This window comes from Callithrix jacchus, chromosome 7 (assembly GCF_049354715.1).
Source record: "Callithrix jacchus isolate 240 chromosome 7, calJac240_pri, whole genome shotgun sequence".
Classification (NCBI taxonomy): domain Eukaryota; kingdom Metazoa; phylum Chordata; class Mammalia; order Primates; family Cebidae; genus Callithrix; species Callithrix jacchus.
The window spans coordinates 71,635,115-71,646,373 of NC_133508.1; the positions used below are offsets into that span (position 1 = coordinate 71,635,115).

Genomic DNA, 11,259 nt, shown 5'->3' on the forward strand with positions numbered 1-11,259 from the left:
GGGACCACAGGTGTAAGCCACCATACCTTACTAATTTATGTATTTTTAGTAGAGACGAGGTTTCGCCATGTTGGCCAGGCTGGTCTCAAACTCCCACCTCAGGTGATCCGCTTACCTCAGCCTCCCAAAGTACTGGGATTACAGGCATTAGCCACGGCGCCCAGCCTATCATAATGAAATTTTTTAAATCACCCAACTAGACTTGCCCTCCATGCCTCGCCGCTCTTGGGTTCTTCGGCTCTGTCTGCTGCCGTGGCCCAAGCTGACATCGCCCTGATTGGATTGGCCGTCATGGGCCAGAACTTAATTCTGGACATGAATGACCATGACTTTGTGGTCTGTGCTTTTAATAGGACCATCTCCAAAGTTGATGATTTCATGGCCAGTGAGGCAAAGGGAACCAAAGTGGTGGGTGCTCAGTCGCTGAAGGAGATGGTCTCCAAGCTGAAGACACCCCAGTGGATCATCCTCTTGGTGAAGGCTGGGCAAGCAGTTGATTTCATCGAAAAACTGGTACCATTGTTGGACACTGGTGACATCATCATTGATGGAGAAAATTCTGAATATAGGGACACCACAAGATGGTGTCCTTGGCCGACACCTCAAGGCCAAGGGAATTTTATTTGTGGGGATCGGAGTCAGTGGAGGAGAGGAAGGGGCTTGGTATGACCCATCACTCATGCCAGGAGGGAACAAAGAAGCATGGCCCCACATCAAGACCATCTTCCAAGGCATTGCTGCAAAAGTAGGAACTGGAGAACCCTGCTGTGACTGGGTGGGAGCAGGCCACTTCATGAAGATGGTGCACAGCAGGATAGAGTATGGGGACATGCAGCTGATCTGTGAGGCATACCACCTGATGAAAGACGTGCTGGCCATGGTGCAGGACAAGATGGTGCAGGCCTTTGAAGATTGGAACAAGACAGAGCTAGACTTATTCCTGATTGAAATCACAGCCAATATTCTTAAGTTCCAAGATGCGGATAGCAGACATCTGCTGCCAAAGATCAGGGACAGCATGGGGCAGAAAGGCACGGGGAAGTGGACTGCCATCTCCACCCTGGAGTACGGCATACCCGTTACCCTCTTGGAGAAGCTGTCTTTGCTCGGTGCTTGTTATCTCTGAAGAATGAGAGAATTCAAGCTAGCAAAAAGCTGAAGGGTCCCCAAAAGTTCCAGTTTGATGATGATAAGAAATCATTCCTGGAGGACATTCAGAAGGCCCTCTATGCTTCCAAGATCATCTCTTATGCTCAAGGCTTTATGCTGCTAAGGCAGGCAGCCACCAAGTTTGGCTGGACCCTCAATTATGGTGGCATCGCCCTGATGTGGAGACTGAGCTGCATCATCAGAAGTGTATTCCTAGGAAAGATGAAGGATGTATTTGATCGAAACAAGGAATTCCAGAACCTCCTACTGGACGACTTCTTTAAGGCAGCTGTTGAAAACCGTCAGGACTCCTGGCGGCCAGCAGTCAGCACTGGGATCCAGGCTGGCCTTCCCACACCTTGTTTTACCACTGCCCTCTCCTTCTATGACAGGTACAGACACAAGATGCTTCCAGCCAACCTCATTCAGGCTCAGCAGGATTAATTCAGGGCTCACACCTATGAACTCTTGGCCAAACCAGGGCAGTTTTTCCACACCAATTGGACAGGCCACAGTAACAGTGTGTCATCCTCATCATACAATGCCTAATCATGCTGCTTCTGTCACCTTCCACGATTCCACAGACCAGGACATTACATGTGCCTCATGACATGCCCACATGGCCCTTTGCCCTATTTTTTGTTCAAATTTTTTTTTTTAAGCGTTGTAAGCGATTTCTGAGGAAGGCACAGAGTTCATTTGTAAAGTAGCTCTGTGAGAGCTGCTGTGCCTGCTGCCCTTGCCTCTTGGGACCGACCAGGAGCTGTTCATGTGCATGGGTGTGGGAACCTCGTCCTCACAGCAGGGGCCTCCATTTTCTCCGTGCTGGTGCGGTCCCCATCACACAGACAGGAAGGGTGTCTGTGCACTCTGATTAACTGGAACCTCTGTATCATGTGGCTCAATTCCCTTTTCCTTTATTCAATAAAACTGACATCAGACTGAGGCTGTTTCTCCCGATTCTTAAGTAGTCTCACCTCGGCCACACAGAGCCATTATCCCCATTGGCAGAAAAATTTTTCTTTAAAAACAAAAAAAGATGGCCGGGCGCGGTGGCTCACACCTGTAATCCCAGCACTTTGGGAGGCCGAGGCGGGTGGATCACGAGGTCAAGAGACCGAGACCATCCTGGTCAACATGGTGAAACCCCATCTCTACTAAAAATACAAAAAAATTAGCTGGGCATGGTGGCACGTGCCTGTAATCCCAGCTACTCAGGAGGCTGAGGCAGGAGAATTGCCTGAACCCAGGAGGCAGAAGTTGTGGTGAGCCAAGATTGCACCATTGCACTCCAGCCTGGGTAACAAGAGGGAAACTCCATCTCAAAAATAAAAAAGACTAGAATAACACAAGAAACATCACATTCAGGATCACGCTTAACTCAGAGGAGGCAGGCAGGGAGAGTGCACTAGGAGTTTTAATCCACTGGGCACGTTTATTTCTCCAATTGGGCAGTACATACATGGATGTTCACTGTAACATGTTTTTTTGTTTTTTATTTGCTCCTGGCAAGCTGTGCCTGACATTCTTTGTGCCTTTTGGTATGTCAAATACCTCATAATAAACTTTCTAGAAGAAAAAAGAAATCGCCCAACTATATACTGCCTACAAGAAACAGGCTTCAAATAAAATGTTACACAAAAGTTCAAAGTAAAAGGATGAAAAAGATATACCAGACGGGCATAGTGGTTTACACCTGTAATCCCCGCACTTTGAGAGGCCAAGACATGTGGATCGCAAGGTCAGGAGTTTGAGAACAGCATGGCCAACACGGTGAAACTAAAAATACAAAAATTAGCAGGGCATGGTGGCACGTGCCTGTAAGCCCAGCTGTTAGGGAGGCTGAGGCAGGAGAATCGCTTGAACCCGGAAGGTAGAAGGTTGCAGTGAGCCGAGATAGCACCACTGCACTCCAGCCTGGGCGACAGAGTGAGACTCTGTCTCAAACAGAAACAAACAAACAAAAAAGATACACCCTGCAAACATTAACCAAACTATAACAGGAGTATTATATTAATACCAAACAAAGTAGAATTTCAGAGCAAAAAAAATTACCAGAGATAAAAGGGGGCCTTACATAATAATAAGAGGGTCAATTTACCAAGAAGACATAATAATCCTAAATATATATGCACCTAACAACCAGTTGAACTTCAAAAACATGAAGGGAAAACAGACAGAACTGGCTGGGCATGGTGACTCGAGCTTGTAATCCCAGCACTTTGGGAGGCTGAGGCAGGAGGATTGCTTGAGCCCAGAAGTTCAAGACCATCCGGGGCAACACGGTGAGATACTGTCTCAAAAAGAAAAAACAACTGAAAGGAGAATTAGACAAATCCACAATTATAGTTGGAAATTTCAACACTCCTCTCAAAGTAGTTGATAGAAATAGTAGGCAGAAAATGAGCAAGAAAATAGAAAAATTGAATAACATCATCAAACAATTGGATCTAATTTACATTTATAGGACACTCCACCCAACAACCGTAGAACATACATTCTTTCAAGTACATGAGGAACATTTACCGAAATAGACAATAACCTGGGTTATAAAATAAACAATAACAAATTTAAAATAATTAAGATAATAAACATTTTCTCTGGTCATAAAGAAATTAAATTAGAAGTTGATAACAGAAAGATAACAGGAAATCTCCAAACACACGGAAGTTAACGTATTTTTAAAACTTCTAAACAACACACTGACCATGAATAAATGAAGACTCAAGTAAAATTAGAATATTTTAATAGAACAAAAAAATACAATGTATTGAAATTTGTGAGATACAACTAAAGCAGTACAGTTGACCCATCGACAACATAGTTTGAACTGCATGGATCCACTTTTTTTCTTTTAATCACACAACACAGGAAGCTTTATTCATCCGCCGCTACTCCAAAGAGAGGCTGGGAGGGTCACTCACTTTAATATGCTGTCCTCTTGGGCTTCTGCCAATTCTTTGGCAATCCATTTCAGTTCATCCTGCTGCTGCTTCTCCTCTGCCGTTATCCTCCTTTCCTCTTCTGCCCAAGGTTTTAGGTAACTGTAGCTCGTGGCTCCGTAGGCCATGCCGAGGAACAAGACGGAGTAGCGGTCAAACTTGATGAGCGGAGAAATCTGCACCGTTGGCACCGGCTTGTCCCTTGCCTTCGCATTCATAGATCCACTTTTATAAGTGAGTTTTTTTCTTCCTGCCGCCCTTGAGATAGCTAGATCATCCCCTTCTCTTCCTCCTCCTCCTCAGCCTGCTCTGCCTGAAGACGATGAGGATGAAGACATTTATGTCTGGTTCATTCCTGGCTTTTGGCACCAAAAAAAAATGACCTTTATGATCCACTTATGCATAATGAATAATATATTTTCCCTTCCTTTTTATTTTCTTAATAGTGTCTTCTTTTCTCTAGCTTACTTTATTGTGAGAATACGGTACATAGTACATATACAAAATATAGTTAATTGGCATCTATGTTATTGTTAAGGCTTCTGGTTAACTACAGGCTATTAGTAATTAAGCTTTTGTGGGATTCAAAAGTTACACGTGGATTTTCGACTGTGCAGGGTGCTTGGCCAAGCGTCAACTATATTTAAAGGGAAATTTACAGCATTAAGTCATTATATTAGAAAAGAAGAGGCCGGGCACGGTGGCTCAAGCCTATAATCCTAGCACTTTGGGAGGCCAAGGCGGATGGATCACGAGGTAGACCATCCTGGTCAACAAGGTGAAACTTCGTCTCTACTAAAAATACAAAAATTAGCTGGGCATGGTGGTGCACGACTGTAGTCCCAGCTACTCGGGAGGCTGAGGCAGGAGAATTGCTTGAACCCAGGAGGCAGAGGTTGCGGTGAGCCAAGATCGCGCCATTGCACTCCAGCCTGGGTAACAAGAGCAAAACTCCATCTCAAAAAAAAAAAGAAAAGAAGAATGATCTCAAATGAATAATCTAAGCTTATATCTTAAGAAATTAGAAAAAGAAAAGGAAAATAAACTCGAAGCAAGCAGAAGGAAGGAAATAAAGAGCAGAAATCAATGAAATTGAAATAGGGAAAATTGATAAAACCAAATCTTGATTCTTCATAAAGATTAATAAGATGAATAAACCTCTAGCAAGACTGACGAAGAAAAATTAGAGTGACCACAACTTATTAATATCAGGAATGTAAGAGGGGATATTGTTACAGGGCATACAAACATTAAAAGGACAAAAATACCATAAACAACTCTACACATAAAAATTCAATAATTGCTCTTCCTAAGCTGGAGCTCAACAAGGAGAAACCCATGTTCAGTTCAAGCACCAAGACTGTGAAGCCCAATGGCCAGAAGCCAGACGAGTTCGAGTCTGGCATCTCCCAGGCTCTTCTGGAGCTGGAGATGAACTCAGACCTCAAGGCCCAGCTCAGGGAACTGAATATGACAGCAGCCAAGGAAATTAAAGTTGGTGGTGGTCAGAAAGCTATCATAATCTTTGTTCCTGTTCCTCAACTGAAATATTTCCAGAAAAATCCAAGTCTGGCTAGTATGGGAACTGGAGAAAATGTTCAGTGGAAAGCATGTTGTCTTTATCACTCGGAGGAGAATTCTGCCTAAGGCAACTTGAAAAAGCCGCACAAAAAATAAGCAAAAGCGTCACAGGAGCCATACTCTTGACAGCTGTGCACAATGCAATCCTTGAGGACTTGGTCTTCCCAAGCAAAACTATGGGCAAGAGAATCCACATGAAACTGGGTGGCAGGCAGCTCATATAGGTTCATCTGGACAAAGCACAGCACGACAATGTGGAACACAAGTTTGAAACTTTTTCTGGTTAATTTTCAATTCCCAGAGTTTCAATTGTAAACAAAATGACTACATAAAATATATATTCACAATTTAAAAAATTCAATAATTTAGGTGAAATGGACCAAGAGCTCAGAAAACAAAAACTTCAAAACCCATTCAAGATAAACGAAATAACCTGTCCTATACAAATTAAATAACTTGAATTTATAGTTTAAAGCTTTCTAAAACAGAGATTTCCAGGCCCAGATGATTTCACTGGTAAATCTTACCAAACATTTAAAGAAAAAAAATGACACCAAATCTTCACAGTAGCCTCCAGAAGATAGAAGAAAAGGAAACCGTTCTCATCTCATTTTATATAGCCAGAATTATCCTGATTCTGAAGCAAGGCAAAGATAAGAAACTACAAGTCAATGTCTGTCATCAATATAGACACAAAAATCCTCAACAAAAATATAAGATTTACTAATAATATAATATTAGTAAATCTTTAAAAGTTATTAAATAGAATAATATAAAGAAAATAACACAGCAAGTGTTACCAAACCCCACTTGGACCAAGTGGGGTTTCCTCCAGGAAGTTTGGTTTTATATAATTTAATATGATAATTATATTAAATAATATATTATATTTTTATTATATAGTTACATATAAATGTGTGTGTATATATATATACACATATATTTTTTAATTTTTTTGTTTTTTAAGAGAGAGGATCTTACTCTGTCACCCAGACTGGAGTGAAGTGGTGCGATCATAGCTAGCTCACTGCACCTTTGAACTCCTGTGCTCAAACCATCCTCCCACATCGGTCTCGGGATTACAGGTGTGAGCCACTGTGCCTGACCTGGTTTAGTATTTGAAAATCAATCAGCATAATCACATATTAATAATCTAAAGACAAACCACATGATCATATCCATTTCCACAGTTGATACAGAAAGGTATTTGACGGTCTCTTCCACAGGAGGGCTGCACACCACCGCTTGCGCTGCCGCCATGTCTCTAGTGATCCCTGAAAAGTTCCAGCATATTTTGTGAGTACTCAACACCCACATCGATGGGCGGCAGAAAATAGCCTTTGCCATCACTGCCATTAAGGGTGTGGCTAAAGATACGCTCATGTGGTGTTGAGGAAAGCAGACATTGGCCTCACCAAGAAGGCAGGAGAACTCACTGAGGATGAGGTAGAACGTGCAATCACCATTATGCAGAATCCACTTCAGTACAAGATCCCAGACTGGTTCTTGGACAGACGGAAAGATGTAAAGGATGGGAAATATAGCCAGGTCCTAGCCAATGGTGTGGACAACAAGATCCGTGAAGACTTGGAGAGACTGAAGAAGATTCAGGCCCATGGAGGGCTGCGCCACTTCTGGGGCCTTTGGGTCCAAGGCCAGCACACCAAGACCACTGGCCGCCGTGGCCGCACCATGGGTGTGTCCACAAAGAAATAAGTCTGCAGGTCTTGTCTGTTAATAAATAGTTTATATACCAAAAAAAAGGTATTTGACAAAATTCAATGTCCATTCATAATTTTAAAAAATAAAAATAACTCTCAGAATAGTAGAATAGAGAAGAACCTCCTCAGCCTGATAATGGGCATCTGCAAAAACCTGTAGCTAACATGATTCCTAGTGGCAAAAGGCTGAATGCTTTTCCCCTAATGTCAATATGCCAAGATTGTCTACTCTCACCACGTCAACATTGTACTGCAAGTCCTAACTAAGATAAAAGGTATACAGATTGGAAAGAAAAAAATACAACTTTTCTTTTTCTTTCTTTTTTTTGAGATGAAATCACTCTCTGTTGCCCAGGTTGGGGTGCAGTGGTGCAGTCTCGGCTCACTGCAACCTCCACCTCCCGGGCTCAAGCGATTCTCCTGCCTCAGCCTCCCAAGTAGCTGTGATTACAGGCAACTGTCACCATGCCTGACTAATTTTTTGCATTTTTAGTAGAGATGGGGTTTCACCATGTTGGCCAGGCTGGTCTTGAATTCCTGATCTTGTGATCTACCCACCTGGGCCTCCCAAAGTGCTGGGATTACAGGCGTGAGCCACCACACCTGGCCGCAACTTTTCTTTCCTGTTTTTTGTTTTCAAATCAAGCAGCCTCCCAAGCCAGAATACACTCCGAGAGACTCCCACATAACATGATTTTATATACACATAATCCCAAGGAACCTATTAAAAAAATTCCTACAACTAATAAATGTCTTTAGTAAGGTTGCCAGTTCAACACACAAAAACCAATTGTATTTTTATATACTAGCAATGAACAATTAGAATTTCTTTTTTTTTTTAATTTTTGAGATGGAGTATCTCTCTTGTCACCCAGGCTGGAGAGCAGTGGCCCAATCTCAGCTCACTGCAACCTCCACCTCCTGGGTTCAAGCAATTCTCCTGCCTCAACCTCCCAAGTAGCTGGGATTACAGGTGCCTGCCACCATGCTTGGCTAGTTTTTGTATTTTTAGAAGAGACGCAGTTTCACCACGTTGGCCATGCTGGTCTGGAACTCCTGACCTCAGGTGATCTACCTGCCCCAGTCTCCCAAAGTGCTGGGATTACAGGTGTGAGTCACTGTGCCTGGCCAAAAATAAAAATTTTAAAATAGGATTTACAATGTCTCAAAATAGGAAATACTTAGATATAAATCTAATAAAACATGTTCTGTGTTGTATGCTGAAAATAATAATGAAAGAAATTAAAAGCATGGACTCAGGGAGAGGAGCATCACACACTGGGGGCAGTTGGGAGGGGTAGGGGAGAGAGCGGGGGGAGGGGAGAGAGGGGAGGGAGGGGAGGATGGGGAGAGATAACATGGAGAGAAATGCCAAATATAGTATGCACTTAACATTAAATAAATAAATTTTAAAAAAAGAAAATATTAAAGAAAATTATCTTTAATAAAATATATTATTCCAATTAAAAAAAAGAAGATTTAAATAAATGGTTGCAGTAAGCCAAGACCGCACCACTGCACTCCAGCCTGAGCAACAGAGCGAGACTCCATCTCAAAAAAAAAAAAAAGAAAAAGTAAAAGAAAAGTTGTATTTATTTCTTTCCAACCTGTATGCTTTTTATCTTGGCTAGGATTTGCAGTACAATGTTGAATTAAAGTAATGAGAGTAGACGATCTTGGCTTGTTGACATTAGGGGAAAAGCATTCAGCCTTTTACTATAGGTGTTCATGATTAAAAGACTTAATGTAGCCGGGTGCGGTGGCTCACGCCTGTAATCCCAGCACTTTGGGAGGCTGAGGCGGGTAGATCACGAGGTCAAGAGATCGAGACCATCCTGGTCAACATGGTGAAACCCCGTCTCTACTAAAAATACAAAAAATTAGCTGGGCATGGTGGTGCGTGCCTGTAATCCCAGCTACTCAGGAAGCTGAGGCAGGAGAATTGCCTGAACCCGGGAGGTGGAGGTTGCGGTGAGCCGAGATCACGTCATTGCACTCCAGCCTGGGTAACGAGCAAAACTCCGTCTCAAAAAGAAAAAAAAAGACAATGTAGAAAAGACACAGATTCTTCCCAAATTGATCTATAGATTTCACACAATCAAAATCTCAGCAAAGGGCCGGGCGCGGTGGCTCAAGCCTGTAATCCCAGCACTTTGGGAGGCCGAGGCGGGTGGATCACGAGGTCAGCAGATCGGGACCATCCTGGTCAACATGGTGAAACCCCGTCTCTACTAAAAATACAAAAAATTAGCTGGGCACGGTGGTGCGTGCCTGTAATCCCAGCTACTCGGGAGGCTGAGGCAGGAGAATTGCCTGAACCCAGGAGGCGGAGGTTGCGGTGAGCCGAGATTGCGCCATTGCACTCCAGCCTGGGTAACAAGAGCGAAACTCCGTCTCAAAAAAAAAAAAAAAAAAATCTCAGCAAAGGTGGTAATTGCACCCGTTGCACCTGTAGTTCCAAATACTGAGGAAGCTAAGGTAGGAGGGTCACTGGAGCCCAGGGGTTCAAGGCCAGCCTGGGCAGCATAGCAAGACCCCACCTCAAAAAATCTCAGTAGTACTTTTGTAAATATAGACAAGCTGATTCTAAAATTTTATGGAAAAGCAAAGGAACTAAAATAGCCAAAACAATTTTGAAACAAATCAAAGTATTTAAATATTTGTATTTATTTATTTATAAACAGGGTCTCACTCTGTCACCCAGGCTGGAATGCAATGGTGCAATCTCAACTTACTGCAACCTCTGCCTCCCGGGTTCAAGCGATTCTCCTGCCTCAGCCTCCCAAGTAGCTGGGATTACAGACATGTGCCACCACGCCTGGCTAAATTTTGTATTTTTAGTAGAGATGAGGTTTCACCATGTTGACCAAGTTGGTCTTGAACTCCTGACCTCAAGTGATCTGTCTAGATTGGCCTCCCGACGTTCTGGGATTACAGGTGTGAGCCACCATGCCCAGCCTAAATATTCTTATTGAAGTAAAAATAAAACTCAAGGTCTCCTTCTGTTGCCCAGGCTGAAGTGCAGTGGTGTGATCACAGCTCACTGCAACCTCTAACTTGTGTGCTCAAGTGATCCTTCTGCCACAGCCTACCAAGTAGTTGGAACTATAGGCGTGCACCACCATGCCTAGCTAATTTTTCTATTTAATTTTGTAGAGGGGACTTGCGGGGAAGATTGCCAGTGGGGGCAAGGGATAAAAGACTACAAATAGGGTGCAGTGTGTACTACTCAGGTGATGGGTGCACCAAAATCTCACAAATCATCACTATAGAACTTATGTAACCAAACACCACCTGTACCCCAATAACCTTTGGAAAAATATAAAATAATTTTTTTAATGTAGAGACAGGGTCTCGCTATTTTGCCCAGGCTGGTCTTGAACTCACGGCCTCAATTGATCCTCCCTCCATGGCTTCCCACAGTGTTGGGATTACAGGCATGAACCACAGCACTCGGCCTAAAATTTTTAAGACTTACCATATAACTACTGTGATCAAGAAATTGTGTTGGCCAGGTGTGGTGACTCATGCCTGTAATCCCAGCACTTTGAGAGACCAAGATGAGAGGATCATTTGAGGCCAGAAGTTTGAGACCAGCCTGGCAAACACGGCAAACCCTGTCTCTACTAACAATGCAAAAACTATCCAGGTGTGGTAGCAAACACCTGTAGTCCCACCTACTCAGGAGGCTGAGACACAAGAATTGCTTGAACCTGGGGGACGGAGGTTGTAGTGAGCCAAGATCATACCGTTGCACTCCAGCCTGGGCAACAGAGTGAGACTCTGTCTCAAGAAAAAGAAAAGAAGAAGAAGAGGAAGAGGAAGAAGAAGAAACTGTGGTATTTACAAAGAGATAGACACACAGA

The 11,259-nt window shown here is 43.2% G+C and overlaps 4 pseudogenes; 3 read left to right on the forward strand and 1 right to left on the reverse strand.

Moving 5' to 3' along the window:
- The first annotated feature begins 258 nt into the window (after window positions 1–258).
- Window positions 259–1,832, forward strand: LOC100412266 (6-phosphogluconate dehydrogenase, decarboxylating pseudogene; annotated as a pseudogene).
- A 2,161-nt stretch (window positions 1,833–3,993) lies between these two features.
- Window positions 3,994–4,316, reverse strand: LOC100385113 (ATP synthase F(0) complex subunit e, mitochondrial; annotated as a pseudogene).
- Window positions 4,317–5,306: 990 nt separating this feature from the next.
- Window positions 5,307–5,959, forward strand: LOC100385467 (small ribosomal subunit protein eS7 pseudogene; annotated as a pseudogene).
- Window positions 5,960–6,921: 962 nt separating this feature from the next.
- Window positions 6,922–7,509, forward strand: LOC100412614 (small ribosomal subunit protein uS13 pseudogene; annotated as a pseudogene).
- The last annotated feature ends 3,750 nt before the right edge of the window (window positions 7,510–11,259 follow it).